This window comes from Propithecus coquereli, unplaced genomic scaffold (assembly GCF_000956105.1).
Source record: "Propithecus coquereli isolate 6110/MARCELLA unplaced genomic scaffold, Pcoq_1.0 Scaffold298, whole genome shotgun sequence".
Classification (NCBI taxonomy): Eukaryota; Metazoa; Chordata; class Mammalia; order Primates; family Indriidae; genus Propithecus; species Propithecus coquereli.
Window position 1 is genome coordinate 1,618,429 of NW_012148596.1, and position 21,488 is coordinate 1,639,916.

Consider the following 21,488-nt stretch of genomic DNA (forward strand, 5'->3'; position numbering starts at 1 on the left):
GTGGCGTTCTCTGTCGTTCATCAGCGTTCAGCCTGAGCCAGGAAGGTGGCAGGTTGCCTCCTAATAGCCGGAAGGCTGCAGTGGAATCCCAGCTTAGAGAGCCAGGTTTTAGAAATCCCTTCACCCCCGATGCAGGGGCCAAGGCTGCAGGTGCTCTCGGGCACTTCGAAGGCCTGTTGGCCCAAGGACACCGTGGTCTCCGTGCCAAGGCAGCAGTGCCCGTGGGCTGCTGTTAGGCCCGACTAGCTTCCGATGAATACTCCTATCTTACAAGAAAATGACATTTGCTATTTTGCGATTCAAAGCATACTTGTTAATTATCATATTTTTAGCTGATACATAACATCCATTTTTAGAACATTCAGAAAAAAAAATGTCATGTCTTTGAAGACACGTCTAGGTAACAAAACTCAGGGTAGTCATACGAGATCTTTCTTTTCTTTTTCTTTTAGCTTCCCTTCCTTTTTTTTGGTCAGTTATAAGCTGGAAGGAAAAGGTACAGTTTATTTTAGGATGGCCACTTGACTTACTGTGGCCGAGAGAGAGAGTTGCCTCCTAACACCGCACTTCCAGGGTGTGCGGGGGTTGTGATGGCTGGGGGGCCCATGCCAAGGACAGAGGCTGTTATGGGCTGAATGTTTGTGTCCCTCCCAAAATTCGTGTGTGGAAACCTCATCCCCTATGTGATGGTTTTAGGAGGTGCGGACTTTAGGGGGTGATTCAGTCGTGAGGGTGGAGCCCCCTGAGTGGGATTAGTGCCCTTAGGAGAAGGAGCCAGAGCGCTAGTTCTGCTCTCTCTGTCACGTGGAGACACGGTAAGAAACTGGAAGTCTACAGCCCAGAGAGGGCCCGCACCAGAACCCGAGCGTGCTGGCACCTGATCTAGTACTTCCAGCCTCCAGAACTGTGAGAAATAAATTTCTGTTGTTCCTAAGCACCCAATCTCTGGTACTTTGCTACAGCAGCCTGAACTAAGATACAGGCTGCGTTTGACAACAGGTGGATGTAGCCAACTGTGTATTTCCAATAAGAGGAGTGGCAGTTTGATAAAAGAGAGAAAAATGAAGACTTAATTCATGCATTGAGGTTTGATTTACATTTTTGATATCAGAGTTTATTTCCTGCTTTAAATGGGATCATTAATGGTAAAGAATAAATCAAACTGTTTGAATTTCCACAATAAGGATTGGATGTTTTCTCTTTTTAAGCCTCAAACAAGGAGCCAAGCTCACCGATACTTCCTGTGCTGTCTCTTGGAATAAAAGCACAGGGTCTCAAATTCACCTTTAATTCACTGCGAGGGGCCGGGAGTGGCGGAAGAAGATTCTGCTTGAAATGACAGCCGTGCCTTTTCCTTTTTCTTCCCTTAAAAAAAAATTCTCATTTCCCCTCTTTCTCATTTCCCGCATTCTCTCAGGAGGAGTGTAACATGGACTTCCAGAACTAGCTAGTGCAGTGAGCAATGTTGCTTTGTTTCTTCTTACGAGTGTGCATTTCCTGTTCATTGTTTGCAGGTCATGGAAGCCTCAAGCGCAAGTGCTGGCTTCTCGGCACTTCCAGAACTGTGTTCTGCTCCTGTCAGGGACCTTGTCCCTCAGACCCTTGGTCCAATTCCTTCTCATTTCACACGTTTGTACACTGGCCAGTGCTTGACGCAGCATCTGACACATGGGTAAACTCTTGTTGGGGAGGGAGCTCTATTTGGGGACTTAATCTGGAATGTGCTAAAAAAAAAAAAGTAATTTGAAAAGGGTTGGTCGATTTTTTGTATTTAGAAGTGTGGACCACAAAGTTAGGACTAGAAGCTAGTCTAGGGTTGGAGTGGAGCGTGGAAATTGATCTGAGTAATTAACTAACAGGAATTTCCAGGGCTTTGGAGTTGTCCTGGCACATCTCACAGCGAAGGAGAGGAGAGGTACGTGCAGGGGTGTGTGTAAGCACGGAGGGTGCAGAGGAGTGCAAAGGAAACAGTGGAATAAAAGAAGAGGAAAACAGTCTTGGTAGTAAGAGGAGGCCCATCAATTTAAGGCTAAAACCCTCCAATTCTCGGCAAGGATGGCAGAAGAAAGTTAGCACTCTGTGTGCCATTCCACACCGTGCCACAGATCACTTTCAATATCCAGTAAACATCTGGTTCCAGGAGAACCTTGTGTCAGAAAAACCAAAGGAGAGAGTTTGGGTTGCACACGAAGGGGTCGAGGCAGTGGAAGAGGCTTAGCATATGAGATGCACACAGTCCTGGGGTTCACAGGAAGCAGAGGTGAGGACCCAGGGGTGAGCATGGAAAAGTAAGTTGTTGGAAATCCTCAGAAATCTGCAGGAGGGGACTAGACTTTCTACTCTTAGGCCGTTTTAACTGGATATGCAAGGAAATGTTGAGCCCAGAGAGCTAGAAGACTTGGGGACACATGGATTGAAAACTCTAGATGTAAAGATGAGCAGAGCATAGTTAACACTCACAGCTAACACACGGAAAGTGTTTGCTAAGTGCCAGGCATTGTTCTAAGAATTCATTAAGCCTATTTTCTTCAACAGCTAATGAAGCAGGTGCTTTTATTATCCACATCTTTTACACATTAGAAAACAGGGGCTCCTGGCAGGTGAAGAAATTGTCTAAGGTCACCACGCTGGCTAGCGTGAGTGTGAGCATTCAACCCATGAGTGCCCAGGCCAGCTCTCTGCCCCAGACTTTGACCCCCACAAATGTCTGTAATATGACTTTCTGATTTTCCTCTAATCTCCCCCAGCTCCTGGAACTCTTTCCCTGTGAACTCTATAATATTTGTATGTACTCGGCATCAGTAGAAATCACCTCTAGCCTCCCTCCTTCCTGATGCTTCCTTTACTTTCCACTCCTTGAAACTTGCCCTTCCCAGAAGGACACTGCCTCCCCCTCACAGGCTTGGGCTTACACGTAGTGAGGGGGACGTCCTTGCTTCTCCTCGCCGATTCCAGACCTTTCCTTCCGATATCCTAACCCTGCCTCCATTCTCTCTCCATGTCATCAGTTTGTGCCCCCTACCACCCCTCCTTCTTGAAGTCCTCTGCCAACTTCTAGGTTACGCCCCCGACACTTTCGGAAGTTTTTAGCTCCGGACTCACTGCGAACATGAGAAACATGCTGTGGTGGGTGCGATCAGCATCCATTTAAATGACTCTTTCATCCCCCAGGGCTCCTAATCCCTGGGCCTCGCCTTCCTGTTCTTCTACCCACCTAAGCACTCCCTCCCACAAGCCTGTGTGAAATCTCATCACTGCCTATAACGGTTATAACTTCTCCAGAGCCGGACATTTTGAGCGTCCTTCTCTCTGTCCTTTGCCACGTTTCAGCTCCTTTCTCCAAGTACCCTTGACTCCACCGTCCTTAAACCTCACAAGGTCCTAAAATGCATTTCTCTGATCGTTGTGTTTTTCTCAGTCCCTCTCCCGTGTATTGTCACTGCTCTCTTTACCCAACTGAGATTCCATGGCCCACCGTTATAACCAACCAGCGTCTGGACTTGACTGTGGAAAATGCGCTGGTCTTGCTGTGAATTCATGACATTGACCTCATGTGGACCCAACCAGCAATGCAGCAAGGATTTTAGTCCCCCGCCCCGGCCCATTCTCTGTCTTTCACTCCTATGCAACTGTTTCACGCACCTTCATCTCTCTCCTCAAGTCCCTGACACCTCCTCTCGCATCGACAATCTCTGCTGGTGATCTTGCTGAAAAAGTTGAAGTTTTCAGAGAAGAACCTCTGCATGCTACCCCCAGCTCATCCACCCGCTGACCTGCCCCTGTGCCTGCTTGCACTGCTTCTCTTCCGTCGTGTAGACGGGTCGTCTGTGCTCCCAGCCCATGCTGTTCCCGAGCGGGGTGTGCCAGATCCCATCCCCTCCTCCTACCGAAGGACGTCACCCCTGCAGTTCTCTGCTCTCTGACCTCACATCCCTTTCTGTGTCAGATCTTTCCTAGGAGCATGCAAACTATAGCCACCTTCCTTTCTCTCTCTCCCCCCGCAACTCCCCAAATAATGACTTTTTCTCTTTTCTTCCCCCTCCATTGTCCCATTTATCTCCTTCATTTACTCCAAAAATCCTCAAAATACTGTCCTCACTCACTGCCTCCATTGTTCCCCTTTTATTTATTTATTTTTGAACACATATGAGCTTGCAGGATAATTTCTGCAATGAATTACTTGAGTGGGATAAATAATAGACGTTTCTTTCTCTCTCATGCCCTAGGCTGCTGCTGGCTGACTGGCTCTCCTTCCTGTTCTCCTCCAGGAGACGACAGAGGCAGTCAGTCTTCTCTGCTGTGACACTTCCATCCTCCACACACAGCCTCCCCAACGGGGCCCACACAGGCGAAGGGCATGTGCAGGACACACGGAGGTTTATGTGATTCCCGCCTGGATTTGGCACATGGCATTTCTGCTCATATTCTTATGTCTGACATCCAGGCCCCGGGGCTTCAAGTTAACTACAAGGGAGCCTGAAAAATGTCATAGTCCAGTGTGCCCAGGAAAAGGAAATGGGATGGATAGACCTTTATTAGGCTAAATCATTGAGATTTGAAAGTTCTTTGTTACAGCGGCTAGCATTACTTGTCTTGACTAATACAGAAATTGGTATCAATCTCTGCTGTAATAAAAAGCTAAAATACATGACACTAGGGAGTTTGATAGGTGAGAAAAAGTAGACACAACACTCTGGAGAGCTAGAGATCCGTGTTATGCAGCAGTAATATATTTGGAAAAAGCCCATGTTTACCGAGATCATAGCTCAAAGGTAAAGCTGGAAAACAAAGTATGCGGCCTGTGGTGTGTGGAGGCCCCTTTTGTCACATGTGCAAGGTGTTAGATACAAAAGGTGTGCTCCATATGAACTGGACAATTTGTCAAAAAAAGAAAAGCAAGTAAAGTCCAGAAATGTGGAAACCTTTCAGGGTTGGAAAAGCCTACTGCTTCAACCTCTAACCAAGATAGAGGATTTAATAAGGCTTTGAGTGCAAAATTCACAGAACACTTCTCAGCTGAATAAAGTGACTCAAAGCAAAGATCACTTCAGGGTCCAACCTTCACATTCCAGCCTGATAACCTGACTGTGTCTGTAGTTAAGGGAGACGAAGAGGGAGAGACGGAAGGAGGGGTGGAGAGAGAGAGACTGGGAATTGCATTGAGATAGCAAAGAGGTCATGCTGGAACTATGTTCCCAGGAACACACTCTGGGGATATTCCTGATGTAGGAAACTGCCTGGAAAGTAGATGTGGTCCTCCTTTGTGCCCAGGGAGGAGAAACAAGACGGAGCATCTCAGCTCTGGCACAGTCTCTACCTGGGCTTTTGCCCTCACTCTCCACTGCAGACGACTCCTGCCAAGGTCACCAGCAAGAGGACACCTGTGCTGCTAAGTCACACGGCCAATTCTCAGCCCTCTTCCTGCCTCACCACTCAGTAGCCTTAGGCACAGTTGATCACTCCCTGTTCTTTGAACTAATTTCTGCACTCAGATTCATTCTCGGCTCACGTCCGTCTGCTAGACCCGGTCTTCCTTTCCAGTGTCTCCTCCTCCCTGATCTTTCCATGTTGGGGACCCGGGGCCAGGCCTTGGGCCTCCTCCTGGTCTCTCTACACTCAGTCCCCAGATGACCTCACTGAGTCTCCTGGAATTAAATACCATCTAGGCACCAGCATTTACCAGGTTCATGTCTGGCGTAGTTCTCTCTAATGGCCTTCGGATTCTTCTATCCAGTCGCCTCCTTCTCGTTGCCACTTGTGTTAGACTTCTTGGACCTACTGTGTGCACAACTGAATGCCTGGTCTTCACCCCTAGAGACTCTTTTCATGGTTTTCCCTCCCTCGGGAAATGGCTCTTCCATCCTTTGAGAGTCTCAGGTTAATGTACTTGTAGCCAACCTTTCTCCAGGTTACAGCTCCTGGTCCTCATGCAACCCACCGGCCAGTTCCCAGCCTCTGGGCAGGTCTCCATGCACCATGGTGACAACCAGGCCGAGCTACCTCTCATCCCCATCACCGCACTTAACTGACGGCCCTGCTTCTGCCCTGGTGCCTTTTCATCCGCTCGCCGCACAGTTGCCATGGTGATCAAATATAGCTCATGTCTCTTCTCTGCTCGGGCCTTGTGCTGCCTCTGCACCAAGGCCAAGCCCAGAGCCCTGTCAATGGCCCCCATGGCCCAGTAGGCGTGGACTGTCTCCGAGCTCTCACCAGCCCCTTGTGGCTACCCGGCCTTTTTGCCAGCCCCTGGCTCTCCTCGGCTCCCTCCTGCCCCAGCACCTGACCTGCCATCACCCCTGCAAGTCTTTGCCCCCAGCCCCCTTCTCAGGGAGGCCTTTCCTGGAATGCTGGGGTGAGATGCTACCCCAGGCCCCTGCGATCCCCACACGCCTTCCTGTGTTACTTTCTTCCAGAGCACGTCCCGCCTTCTATCTTAGCAGACAGCTTGCCACCTCGTTATATTACTGCCCGTCTCTCTCCAGGAGAACAGTTGCTCAAGGAGATGGAGATGTTTGCCCGCCTCATCCAGTGCTGTGCCCCACGCAGCCGGAAGAACTTCTGGCGCAGGGCAAATGTTCAACCCGTGTGTGCAGAATACTGACTAAAGGGCTAAGTTCATGCACTGATGTGAACAGTGGAAGATGTTGAAGGGGAATGTGGTACGGTCTGGCGGGAAAGAGAAAGGTCAGGCTGCCTGGGGAGGTCTGGGCTCTGGGAAGCCAGAGGGGCTCAGGCTCTCGGGCCACTATAGATGTGCCTTGTCATACTGCTGCCCTCTCTCCCGTGGCTGGACCCGTCCTCCCTGCTTGGAAGCTTTCTGCTCTCTGCAAACCCCACAGCACCGGCAGCCTTGGGCTGCCTGGCGTGGCAGAAATGAGGAAGTTAACTGGCTCCTGGGGGGGCCATGGCTCATGGTGGACGGAGCCCATCCTCCGTCCTTGCTCCACCTCCCCTGTCACTGTGCAGTCCGCCCTATATTTAACGGGAGATTGCGTTAGGATCATTACGTGGCCCCAGCCCTGTATTCTGTCTCTCTTCTTTCCCTCCTCCTCTGCCTTTCCCACGGCTGGAGCGTTCAGGCAGAGCTTAGGATGTGCAGCCCGTCCTGGCACAGGAGGCCTCAGTTTGCAGGCTCAATCTCAAGGTACAGACGTCTGCATGGCTTCAGCATGGGTAGCACACAAACTACAGCTTCTGTCCTGGCAAAGACAGACATAGTTATTGCTTTGCAGAGAAGAGATATTCAGTTTGAGAAGGGTGTGTGTGTATGTGTGTGTGTGTGTGTGTGTGTGTGTGTGTGTGTGTGTGTGTCTGCTGAGGGAGTCCAGCCTGAGTCTCCCGGGCATCTGTCCACCACTGGGCTCCACCTAGCCTGTCTGGTGGTGGAGGTCAGTCCTCCACCTCCGGGAGAAAACCTATGGGAAGAGGAAGTTAGGGACAAAGGTTTAGTTAATTAACAGAGCCTGAGGGAAGGGATAGTCTGAGTATAATAAGGCATGCAGATTGTTCTGGAACAGAAACAGCTGAGTGCATCATCACCGTATCAGGCACAAGAGCGCTGCTTCGGTGCCCTTACTGCAGAGCATGATGCTGATGGCATGGAGGAGGCCTGCTTCCACTTGAGTCCGGAACATGGCTGGACAGCTCGGCTACACTGAGGGCTGGAAGGCCCTCCCTTGTTCCCTGTGGGATGTGGCATGTGGGCCACCCTCACAGTGGTGCTTGGAAAAGATGGCCCTGGGAGGGTGGAGGAAGGTGACAGACACCATGAGATGGGTGCCAGAGCGTGTCGTGGCGCATTTCCCAGACACTCTCTGGGGATTCCAAGAATTAACACAAGCTACAGGCAGCTGAGCATGGTCCTCTGAGACGTGGGGGCAAAGGACTGGAAATGCAGATACCGTTGTTAAGACCTGGACAAATAAGATATCCATGAAATAGGTTAGTAAGCTTAGGCGAGGGCCAGATAGATCTGTGTTCAAATCCTGTCCCACCATTTGAAAATATGTGATTACGAGTTTCTTAATTTTTCCAAACTTTAGTTTCTTCAGCAGAAAAATGGGGAAAAATTATACCTTCCTTGCAGTATAGTTTTGAGATTTAGAGGGAATGAATTTTAGGAGCCCAGCATAGTATGGGTGCTTTAATGAAGTGGCTATCTGTATTATTTGTACTGCATTGGCTCCAAAGAGCAAAGCAGCATGTGATTTATGTCCAAATTCCTTGTACGTGGCTCAGCGCTTGACCAAACTCACCTTTATTTATTCATGTGTATGGCTGGATACCTAAATACAGAGGGGGCTTCTACGTCGGAAGCACCTGGCCTCCTTTTGGACGTACTTTCCTAGGAGCTGGGAAGCAACGAGGGGTGTTACTTCCTTTTCCCCAGGGGAACCTCGGTTTGGGCCCCTTGGCCTGTCGCCCAGGCTGTCACGATGCCTCCTGCGCAGAGCTGGGGAGCAGTGGGCAGACATCCTGGCTTTGGTGTTTTGTCTTTGCCACTGATTCCCAGGAGCCACACATATTTTCCAGAGTATTCTCTGAATCCCTGGATCCATGACTTCATCTTACCTTTCTAGGTCTAACCGGTTTAGTTTGAAAGAACTTTCTGGGGATTTGTTTTTATCCAATCACGTCAGTTGTGCAGGTAGAGTCAAATTAGACCAAATCATCAGCCAAGCTCTCCTGAAGCCTGGGGACAAAGCAGGGTTAGACTGGCATGCACGCACATGTGTGTGTGCTTGTGTGCATGTGTGTGTGTGTGTGTGTGTGTGTGTGTATGTGGAGGGTTGCGGAAAGTGTGTTGAAAGACTGTGACCTAGAGGAGAACAGCCATGGCTGTTGTCATTCTTACATTTGCCACAGCCCACGGGGGCCTCAATTCTCCTAGCTCTCAAAATCAAACCAGATGGAGGGTGATGATCCAGAATTTGTGATGGCTGCCAGAATTTTGCCCTTTGAAAAGCATCCCCCCACAAAATGGAACCCCCAGTAAAGATGCATTCGCACAACGTTGTGTCCCTGTGCACGCCTGCGTAGGTTCACTCCCTGTGTATCTCTGCAAGTCCTGGAAACACTGTTCATGTCTTTTGAGAAATAAACCAAAACATCAGTCATGTGCTCAAATTTCCACTGATCAGTAATATTTAATATGCAATTTTTAATCTTATAACATTGCACGTGAAAAATTAGATACAGTGATTTCATCTTTTTTTTTTTTTAGAGTATGGAAAAACTGATGAAGCAGCTTAGATACTGCCTCTTAACATACGTTCTATTTCCAGAGTTCCTGTCTCTTTGATTCACTGCAATTGTTCTGAAATCTTTATGTCTGCGTTGTGGCACAGGGGGTGCCCTTTTTCAAGACACTGGTTTGTAATTTGACATCCTTAGGTCATTTGTGGCTAAGTGCACTAGCACTTTATGTACTGGGGAGAAAAAATGAATTAAAAATCTAAAATTATCTATGAAAGCCAAGAATCATTTCTCAGGGACTTTGCGCTGTGACCACCAAATGAAAACTGATGACACAAGCCTGCATAAGCTAATGCTCTGATTCAATGAAGCAGAGACAATGTTTTGGGTGTTTTTTTTTTCTTTTTTTTTTTACAGTGTAAATATGAAAGAAAATGAGGTGCTATTGAATTTTTGCAGAACCAGTAAATATAGACTTACTGAAAGATCTACGTCCTGTGTAATTCTCAGAGAGGGTGAGAATTCCCCCAGCATCCCCGGGGGGCAGCCTCCTTTTGGAAGCAAGTTCAGGCCACACAGTCGTTCATTTACTGACCCCATGTTAGACTTAGGGCTGGGCGTTGGGGACACAGTTTCTGCCCTAAAAGGGGACAGTCCAAGGAGGAGAGCCACACAAAAGAACCGTTCATCAGAGTCCGTGTAGTAAATGACAGGGGACATTCAACAGCATGTGGGAGGATTTGAAGCAGGGCAGTTGTCAAACCAAGACCAAATCGTGTCTCCAGATGCTCAAGGTTTCCTTTCAGCCCTGAGAGCTTCAGTGTCCCCACAAAGAAAAACGAGAATCTATTTTAAAAGTAGAATCCAGGCAAATAGATTTTCTAAAGGGAGATTGTACATCTTGGGGGATAAAGGTGTTTAGAAGTGAGGTGGCTTCAGTGCCGACTCATGTTTGGTGGCTAAACATCAGGGACTGGGAAGGATGGCTGATCTCCTAGACTGCAACCTCGCTTTGCAGCTCCCTCAGGTTTGACAAATCACTTCTCCTCGCCTGCAGTCAGGCTACTGTCCCACCTGTGAGATAAGGGGCTGTAGGAGGCTCCATATCTCCAAAAGGGATAACGAGAGTGTGAACAGTAGGACCAAAGACATCTGTTTATCCACTGGGAAAATTTTCCTTCTCGGGGTTTAAGTGACCAGAGTTTGTTCCTGACTGTATCTATTTTGAGAACAAGTGCAATTATCTAAATAATTCAGTAGGAATAAGAACACATTTTGTACTAATTATCTGGGTTAGTGGCTCTCAAACCTCTCTGGGTTCAGGAACCCTTTTTTAAATGTAATGAAACTATGGCCTCTGCAGGAAAAATAACAAGTATGTGCTCTTATAGACGCACACGACACATTTTACATGTGATGCATGAGGGTGTATGGACTCCCAGAAACCCACTTAGGACCACAGATCGATCGCATTTGAAACATCTATGCTCACGTATGGATATTGTGAATTATTTTAAAGCATGAGTTATCCAGAAATGCAATCTCTGAAGTGGAGGCCTGTACCCCAGAGGGTGCATAAGCTGATCCACTGGGGTATGGCAAGAACGTTTTAGGATTTCCAACATGATTTATTCTATATTTGGAAAAGATGAGAAAGAAATCAAGCTCTATAAATATCTAGGACATAAGATAACATGGAGGGTGTCAAACAAGCCATGTGTTTTCAGTGTGCGATGTGTCCCATGGAGCTTGCGAGCTGTCCTGGGGGAAGCGCCGGGGGCAGCTCTTGGCTGGTTTGCTCCCTGCCAGAGACTTGCAGCGTGCTGCAGTTCATGTGTGCTAGAGCGTCACGATCCACGTGGGGATGTTATGAAGACAGAGCCTTCACATAGCATTTGCAGCATTTTGCACTGAGACGTGAATGGCCATTTTAATTTTTTGTATCGTTCAGGAGACTTAAGATTTTTCTCCCAGGAAATAGCTTTTACATTTTTAGAATTTAAAGATGCATTTTTCCTTAATTACAACAACAAAACATGTATTCCAAATGTCCTGACCTTCTCCTGAGATGACAAGTCACGGTAGGGTACTATCCGGCTCATGCGTATATTTGATTTGTTCCTTTGAGATAATATGATGTTTAAAACATGAGTTAAACAGCTGATTTTTGAAAGAAATTTTTGGTGAGAAGAGAAAGTCTTGAATGTGAGTGGTTGGATATGTTTCCACTGTTTTGTGGTTCTGTTGCAAAAATTAATGAATTTCAATTCTTAAAATTAGGTTCATGCCTGCTTGCTTAAATTCTTAGTAGAAAACTACCAAGAATTAACCACCAAATTAAAACTTTCACAGTCGAAGAGTTTAGAACCGGGATTTGAATTCATTTGTTTCACACACACATACACACACACACACACACATTCTCACATGCAAAGGTACACAGGCATTTATATGTGTTCACTATACCTGCTGATTGACATCAGTAAGTTATTTCAATAAAGTCTTTGCATAATCAGTGGAAAGGACTGGAAAATAATTAACATGATTTATTACGAACATATGACAATGTACTGCTTTACATATATTTTTCTTTTGAGCCATCTTTTTCATCTATGGTAACCATTAAAGCCAAGGATTGAAATAAATTGAAATGAAAACCAGCTCTTTAAATTTCTGTATGAAAAACTAAAACCAAGATTGAAAAAAATAATAAAGCTTATTGATCATATACTCTCTAACATGTTTATGTATTTAGCCTTTTGGTTCTATTAATAAATGAAATAAAATAAAAATTCAATATTTCTTATTTCATCTTTCACTCACTTTAAGAATGTTCTAGTTTTGACTGCTTATCAAACCTATATAATGATAATTGGCATAGATTTAAAAATATACAGACAAATTTATAAATAAGTAGATTTTCATACATTGAAGAGTCTGTGATCAAATTGTTTTTGGCCTGATAGGATGCATTATTAAAAAAATTGGCATGTACCGATTGAGACCATTGTTGGGAGGCAGCAGAAAACATTCAGGAATGTACAGACTTTTAGGATCTGCCTTCAAACTACTGTGCTAACTCTACTCAAGTACAACCATAGACTCTCAGAACAAATCCTAATGATTTCATCTAGGTCTCTCTGGCACACAGAAAATAGATAGGGCTACAAGAATAAAGTGCGTGTATGTCTTGTTAATTATTTTCCAGTCCTTTCCACTGATTATGCAAAGACTTTATTGAAATAACTGACGTCAATCAGCAGATGTAGTAAACATATATAAATGCTTGTGTATCTTTGCAGGTGAGAGTGTGTGTGTGTGTGTGTGTGTGTGTGTGTGTGTGTGTGTGAAATTGCCAATTCCTTTTAAGCCATAGCTAAACTCTCCTCATGTGTGTTTAAATCAGATAATCCAGTGAAAGGAGGAAGAGGAGGGAGAGGAAGAGGAGAAGAGGAAGAGGAGAAAAGGAAGAGATGAGGGGAGGGAGGAGTGGTTGTTAAAGCCAAAGATTCGCCGTGTCCGGGCTGTTGTGTGGTGCAATGGAGTGTGCCCTGGGTGTGAGTCTCAGGCTCGTCCTCACAGATATTTTTCTCTCATCAATGACTTTGAAACTCATTTGACTTCTGAGTGTCAGTTTGTCCTCAAATTGTTCCTGCCTCCCTCATGGGTTTAGTGGAAGGAGGAAGGAAAACAATCACATAGGGAAAGTAGTTTATAAACTCTAAAGTGCTATGCACATGCCTAGGACCATGTTAAAAAGCAACCACCTGATTAAATTGCTATTTTCTCATCTTTTCAGGTCGGAGTTCACTGATCTAAAAATATAGCCCAGGTTATCACAAGGAGATGTCTCTGAATTCTTGCCATAATCTTTGGCTAAGCGACAAGATGTGTTGCAGTTTGACATAACTGCATACTTAGTATTATCTGAGACAGTAACATATTAATTCTTGTGGCTCTCCGGTTGTGAAACAACTTTCGTGTTCTCCAGGGCATCTAGTGCGCCACGCCACAGGCTGGTGGATAATTGTTAAGTTGACCTGGTGCTACTCCTGATCCTCTCAGGAAGTGCTCACTTAGCAATGAACGCAGTGGCCCCACCAGGCCCTCCCAGAGCCTGCATTAACCCTTTCAGGGCACAGCTGCCTCGCCTTGTCAACAGGACCACGTCAGAAGGCTGGTATTCTTGGCTGCCATTTACATATGAGGACACTGAAGTATAGAAGCAAATTACCATGGCCAAGTGCTTCAATTTTAACTGCTCTTATATGATATGCAATAAATAGTTATAATGCACGTTCACATAAATATACCTATAAAAAATCAAGCATTATTTTCTGTACCTCAATGGACTCGGTTTCCTCTGTTGCCATAAATATCACTTTCATGTGAAGGTCTCTAAACATTATTCATATCTTTCTTCCAACAGCACATAGTCCAGCTAATTAGTAATTAAGTAGGAAGTGGTACAGACAGGGGAATTTTTTTTTATTCCTAATTATATGTTTGATCCTTTTGAGACACTCCAGCAAAGAGAAATATCTTCCTCATGCAGATGTGAGATTTGCATTGCTTTTTTCTTTTCTTTCTCTCTCTTTTTTTAAGTTCAGCCATACCCCAGGGCCATTTTCTGCTGAGCTCCTGCCAAGCTACAGCTATCCCCCTGGAAATCATTTCTTTGCTTTTCAATCCTCACCCTAGACTTTGCGTGTCTCTTCTTTAAACTTCATAATCTGGTATCAGGTCTTCTATGTGCTGGCCAATGTCTGGGGGCAAGTTCTGAGATTCCGGGGGTGAGTTTCTAGATCCTTTGTCAAATCAGTGAAAGGAGAAACTTCCATCACAAACTCTAAAGACCTCCCGACTCCAGGAGGCTTACAAACTGGTTCAACAAGGGCCGCGTCTGGCCCTGGCTGTGCTGGGGTCTGTCGGGGGGGAAGCGTTTGCCATCAAAGGTGATAGGACCTACTGAGCTTCCTTCTTCCTGGGCCAAGAGGAGAGGCTATGGAGGAGAGAGAGAAGATGAAGAGAAGACTCACTTGTCATGCCCTGGAAACCCATGTCTGGGGAATATCTTTAGAGAGCTAAATGCATCACTTTAGGCTCACGATTAATTGACAACTTAATTCAAAAATCACATACTCTGCACCTAAGATGTGTCAGACACGGGCCAGCAAATACAAAAATGAGTTGAACGTGATCTTGACCCGGAGGATCACATGGGAAGAAATGATAAAGTAAAGCGCTACCGTTGTCCGTGAGGTATTCATGGGCTGCAAGGGAAATACACAGAGAGGGAAGTTTCTTTCTGCAGAGTTTCAGAAACTTTCACTGTGGAGGTGAGTTTTAAATGAGGATGTGGTTTGATGGGGTCGAGAAGGTCATACGTCAAGAGGTTGGGAGGCCAGCAAGCTTTTCAGGCTGGAGAACTGGGAAGTGGTGGGCGGCGGAGAGATTGTGGGGTTCGTGGGGGATGCAGGGAGGAGACGTGGGGGTCGGGAGGTGCGGCTGGAGAAGAAGGCGGGGGCCACGGCACAGAGGACAGAGCTGCCACGTCGCAGCGTCTGAGCTTCACGCTGAAGGTGCAGGGGAGCCCTTATGGAAAACAAAGACAAAGCAAGAAACTCCTGTCGCGGCTGGGAGAGAGGTCGCTGGGGTTTGCTGCGCTGTGGAGGGCCCCACACGAGCCCGTCCTCACCCCCGCTGAGGGCACAACGTGCAGGTGGCTGCTCAGACCCCGTCCCGACTTTGCTCTGTCCACTGCAGGGGGCGTGGGGATCTGGCCGTGAGAAGAGCAGCAGCAGAGCAGACTAGGCCTTTCGGGTAGCAGCGTCAAGGGCACGTAGAAGTCACCTCCGCAAGCATCACCCTCCTCCGCAGGTCACCCTCCTCAGGTGAATTTTCTGGGCAAGCTTCTCAGTTTCTATTCAATCTATAATTTCAGGAAATGGGACATATTTTACAACTGCGGAATTAAAATGAAGGCTTTAAAAGGGTAATAAAGATAATGAGCCCGTTTCTGGCCTTTCCTGGTGAATTTCATTCGGCTGAACCCTTCACTATTGGATTCAGGACAGCAAAGTGGAACTCGGTAGGGGCCTCCTTACTCGGGATTTACTTCCAATTCTCCACCTTGTTTTTAGAAGTACACGAGGCTTTCGGTTACAATATGTCCTCCCTAAAATTGGGAGGACACACCTGTCTCTGCTCGTTGCCACACGTGTGATCTGCGCAGCTGTGAGCATCGCCCTGTCATGCAGGCTCTGCGTGGGACCCTGGCTTATCAGGGTCCCAGGACAGCTTGGTGAATGGAGAAAATAAGATCCTCAGGGGACCATGGAACTGCAGAAAAACTGTTCTGTCACTTCCCAGCCAGCTGTGTGCCCTTGGGCCAGGTGTTTCATCTCTCTGAGCCAGAGTGCTGAGCAAACTGGGGCTGTTACACCAAACATCCGCGGCGTGAGGGGGAGAGAAAGCGGGAGGATGTCTGGCATCCCAGCCTAAGAATTACATTAATTACGAAATGCTGTTTTTATCGCCCCCACCTCACATTCTTTGGTTCTGCCCCTTTCCTGCCTCTTTTGGTCCAGGAACTTGTCATTTTGTTCTAAGTTAGTGGAAATGGAGCGAAGCATTTAAGGAGAGCTCTACCAGATTTCCTTTTATGAGAGGTTCGTATCCACTAGGCTAATTGAACTGCTTCTCGAACTTCACTGGTATCCTGGCATTGGAACGTGCTTATCTAAGTGGATCGGAATTGCCCTCACAGAGGCCAGATGCCTTCTGCATTTGAAGGTGACGTTTGGCCTGCAGGTGTACCTGGCAGGGAGCTCCACAGTACCCCTGGCCAGGGTGACTCTGCCTGTGCCCGGCGGTGGCCATGAGTGCTTCGGTACAAAGGTGACTGAACAATCAGTGATGAGTAAATGAGACGCTTGAAAAGAGATTTGATTCTGGTTTTGAGCCTTGCCCGCCCCTGCACACAGGACTCATGAATGCCTCTTAACTGCCCTTCTTACCTTGAGTCTCTTCCTATCCAAACTGTCATCCGCTTTCAGTCAGGAAACAGGGCTATGCTACGCTTTTCAAGGAGGGAGGGTGTTTCATACTGGCTTATAGAACCCCTGGATGGCTGGCGGACGAGTCAGGGAGGCCACACGGAGACCAGCAGTCTGCAGCAGGGAGGTGCGTGCCGGCCCCTGCGCAGACTGTTCCTTCTCCTTCTCTCCGTCTGCCACGTCTCTCTGAAGTGTGTGGTCCTGGCATCCGGAACCTGGGACCACAAGGAGAAAGGGATCTGGGAAATGCAGCTCCCGGCTCCTGCCCTGCCACGTGGAAGGCCTGGAAGATCTGTAAAAGCGCAAGCTGTCTCCACATTCTCACAGAACACTGCTGGCACTAGATGTGTGGGTTTTTTCCAATTCCCTGACACTGGCCGGGAGTCCTACAGTTTAATTCGATTCTGACTCTACTCACCTGGACTTAGCATCAGATCCCACAGGTTAAGGGCTCAGTCCCACAAGACCACCCCTCCCCTTCAGATGCCAGTGGCAGCTCAGAGCCTCTTGGGCTGTTGACTGCCTGGCTGTACCTGGGACGTTCCCAGGACCCCCTCCTGAGGCTTGACAATTTGCTAGAATGGCTCATGGAACTCAGGGAAATGCTTTACTTATGTTTACGGGTTTATTATGAAGGATATTGCAAAAGACACAGACTCATGGAGCAGCTCGTGGAAGACACGCAGGAGCAGAGTATGGGGACACTCCATGCCTTTCTGGCACCTTCCTGTGTTCAGCAACCCAGAGATTCACCAAATCTCATTGTGCGAGAGTTTTCATAGAGCTTGATCTCCAGCCCATCCTGCCCCCAGAGGTCAGCGGGTGGGCCAGAAAGTCCCAACCCTCTCATAACTTGCCCTTTCTGGTGAGCAGTCCCATCAAGGGCTATGCGGAGGCCCCGCCCTAAGTCATCCATTGGCACAAACTCAGGTGTGATCCAAAGTGCTCATTGTGAGTAGCAAAGTCCAACCCCATGACTCAGGAAACTCCAAGTGTTTAAGGAGCTCTGTACAGGAACCAGGGTCAAAGACCACATGTATTTCATACTATACCATGGAAAGGTCATGGCAATGCCAAGGTCACAACTAACAGTCCAGAGTGCCGTCTGGTACACGAGTGGGGGGCTCTGGAACATTCTGAGAGGAACTCTTAGACAGTTCAGACTCTTGTTCAAAGTCTCCCCATTGCTTGTCTTGGAAAGCAAAACAGCGCTTTTTCTAGAGCTTCTACAACAATCTCTTGTCTACATCCCGCCCCTGCCTGCAGAACCTCCTCTTCTGTGACTTGCACAGACCTTGCAGCCTCAGTGCCTTGTTCCTGTACAGCTCTGCCTGGAGGACGCCCTTTACTCAAATCCTTCCCTTTCCTCACACTAGTTTTTTAAAAATAATATCAAGTCTTCAAGGGGAGCTCAAGTGCTGCCTCAACCTTGGATTAATGACATTGCGAAGCAATAAGCGATGTTTTGATCATTCCAATCAGAAACTCTCTGTATCTCTTATGAAGCCCAGCAGTGCTTATCATGCACATATATATAGTGCATGTCACTTCTTCTCTAATCTTAAAGATTCATGATTTACTTTCATGCAAACTTTTTTATATTGTCTTTCTAAACTATGAGACTATGGGTTAAATAGTTCAGAATAAAATCATTCAGTGTTTTGAGGGTGAAATGTTTTTAGAAAGTCTGATAAGAGATCTCTCTCTCTTTAGAAAAGCACTGAATGTTCAGATGAACATTAGACACCAAAAGAAAACCATACAAATTAAATAGCACATACAGATGAAGATATAGGCAAGAATGTAATGTAGTTATTCTGAATTAAGTTTTACGTAACTAAGTATAAGATGCCATTCGTATTATCTTCGGTGTCTATGTGTTTATTCATTTTAATGACCATAGCAGTATTTCCAAAAGCTTTTATAGATTCACTTCCAGCTACTATTCCCCAACTCTATTTTACTCATGAGGTTGTAACAACGTTTTTTACTGTGGTTCTTAAAACTAGAATTCTTCTGACTCAGAGGGAATATACACATGCCAAAGTTGGAAGGAGACACATGTGTCACCAGTACGAAGTGATGCTTACTCTAGAGGGGCGCTTGTTCCCACAATGCCAAAGCCTCTCGGCATCCGGCGTCCTGTTTGGCAATGTCTCGCGTGGTGCCCACTGGGGCACCAAGAGCCAGCAGACATGCTGGCAAAGCCAATGGGCACGAAGCATCTCTGGGAAACATACATCAAGTGGGCATTTCCCAGCACTTGACTCACAATAATAACTTAGCTGTGAAACAAAAATGAAACTTTCCATTCTCCCGAGTATGCTTTGTATAAATCCAGCTAGTACGAAATTTTTTAAACCATGTATAAATAAAAAGGAGGAAAGTGCTGAGCAAAGTATCTTTGGACATCCATCAGGTCCAAACTGTTGGAAGAGCTGGTGGACTCAAAGTAGGTATCCACGTAGCTGGACAACCCAGAGACTTGGATCCAACTGTTACAAACATCTTCCGAGGCAGTGGATGAGACCTCAGACTGTATATGCAAATATATACAAAATGTATACCTATTCCATTGTGCACATAGTCCATAACGTCCTTCCACACAGAATCAATTGCTTTTAGACAAAATCATCCCATCTGAGTCTGCTTACTCTAAACTAGGACCAGGAAAATACCAGTTTAGCAGGAGACCTGTAATGAGACCACATCTTCCTTCCCACCTCCAGGGTACCTACATGAAGTTAAATATTTTCTTTGAAGTGTCGAGGAGGGCAAGGCTGGCAGTTTAGTACACCCACGAGAAGTGCAGTGTGTGCTAGAATCTAGTGTCTAGATTGAGAATACATGGTCGCTCTCAAGTGGGTCCTCAGTGATGAACTTGAATCTCTCTGAAGCTCAATTTCTTTATCAATGCGAGTCCAGCCACCCAGGGTCATCAGGATCAACTCAGTGAAAATGACATACCAACTTTGAAAGTGCTTTGCAAACATTAGTTATTCTACTCCAAGATTTAATCTTGAGCCTGGGTCAAACTGCCTTCCGCTGTTTCCTGGATGAAAATCCTGATTCCCCTCTGGTTACCTTTGTAAATCACGGCCCCTGTCAACACCGTGTATTCTGGTTGATCTCATGGACGCTCCCCTTACTGAGAAGTTGGTAAATATCAAAAAGTAACTGCTAAAATAATTGCAAATAAGAGCAAATCTGAGTTTCCTGGTACACTCCACAGTTCTGTTTGTGTCGCTGATCCAGAGAGATCATCTTTAATAGGATGGCTCTGTATTTGGAATTTCCAGCCTCTCCCTTATCTTGGGGACAAATCAAGCCCTGTAATTGAAATCGAAGAAAATTGAAGTCATTCATCTCTTTTTATCTCTAATGTAAAAAATATAGAAATACTGTAACTTTTGCAGAAACCGCCCCCCCCAAACTGCACAAAATTATAATAATTGTCTCTGTTTGTCTTCATTTAACCAGCTGGGGAGATAATCTGGTGGAACACAGCAATTTTCTAAATTCAGAGATAATTCACGAGAACAGCTGTTGCCCAATCAAGTCCCAGGGCTTCTTTATTTCATGTGAGAAACCAAACTAAGCACAGGCTGGCACCAAAGCCAGAAGTACAACAGGGCCTGCCCTTCTGAAATAACAGCGCTTTGTTTCTTGCAGTGAATCACCTGGAAAGTTCCACTAGATAAAGTAAGTCTGAGAAGATTTGAGCTCACCAGGAAAGGATATGTGATAGAGTTTTGGAAGACAGCCCTCTTGCTCTTTTGGACAACATCAAAGGCTTGTCTAGGAAGAAATTCCCAAGCAATCATCTTAGCTCACATTATTGTGTTTCAAAAATGTTCTAACTTAAGTTTATTTAAAACTGTGTTTTTAAACTTTAGTGTGTGTATGGAAGTGGGGGAGGGGGGTGCTTGGAAAATCTCAGAATGCAGAATCCTGGGCCCCTGCCTCTTAGATTCCGAAGGAGCAGGTCTGGGCGCAGCTGGGGAGCCTGCATTTTCTCCTGCGCTCACCAGGTGCTCTGACAACGGTGTCTAATGGGTAGGCCGCGACTCCCTCTGCACCTGGCTCCCCGTCACATGCTAAGTAAGCTCCAGGTGCACCGTGCTGCTGTCTGTTCTGGGACACACAAGCTTCTTGTCCTGCGAGGTTTTGCTTACTTTGCTCTTTGCCTAGAATGCTCACACCCAGATCTTCACACAGCTGACTCCTTGCCAGCATTCAGGTTTTGCCTGAAATGACACCTCCTCACCGAAGACTTCCCAAATCACTTTCATAAAGTAGCAACCTCCCCCAACCCACCCTCTAGCTCATTCCCCCCTTCATTTCCTCCTCAGGAGTCAGCACGGTGTGTCCTCTTACTCAACTAGACTGTAACCTCCATGGGGACAGGGGTCTCATCTCTCTCTCTCATCACCAACAGTGCCGGGCACGTATCAGGAGCCCATAAGTCAATATTTGATGATGGAAATGTGAATAAGTAAAACATTGTCTTAAAGGCAGGAGAAAGTAGATGTCTGCAGGTCAGAGTTCCAAGCATTCCCTGCTTATGAAAGTGGTCTTTGGAATTATTTCTTTCATCTTTAAAAATGTTGCAGCGAATTTGCTTTCTATCCTATAATACAACCCTATTTACTTTAATATAAGAATAGTTTTTAAAAGTATTTACCAGTCACTAAAATCAACACCCCAGCAAGACGGGCCGCATGAATTTTCCAGATTCCATGGTCACTGGCGCACCTCCAGTGCATGGGGAATTCAGGTAGCTCAACTGAAGAACCGCTGTGTAAGGAGAGGGCCACACAGCTTAGCAAAACATGGGATCCTCCAGAAACACAGAACCATATTCTAGAAGGACGTGGTCTGGCTCCAGAGGAGCTAAGGACTGGGCAGCCCAGACTCTGCCCACTGCCTCTTGGTCAGCTCCTCCAGGCCTCCATCAGCCTGCTGCCCCTATGCCATGCCGAAATCCAGGCCAACGCCGTGCCTCCACCCCGTCAGAATCCAGCTATGACTGGAGTGTTCCTGTCGGAACCACTGAGACACCCATGTCCAGGGGGAAATAAAAATGAAATGAATAAAGAAAATGGAAAAAGAATGAGTCTCGTCTGGCTTCCTGGTTACCGGTTTCCAACCGCTGCATGGAAATCACGCTTGGCAGGCTGCCGGCCTCGCTCCTCTCACCTCCTTCCCCTGAGCAGAGCTGCATCAGCGCCCCTC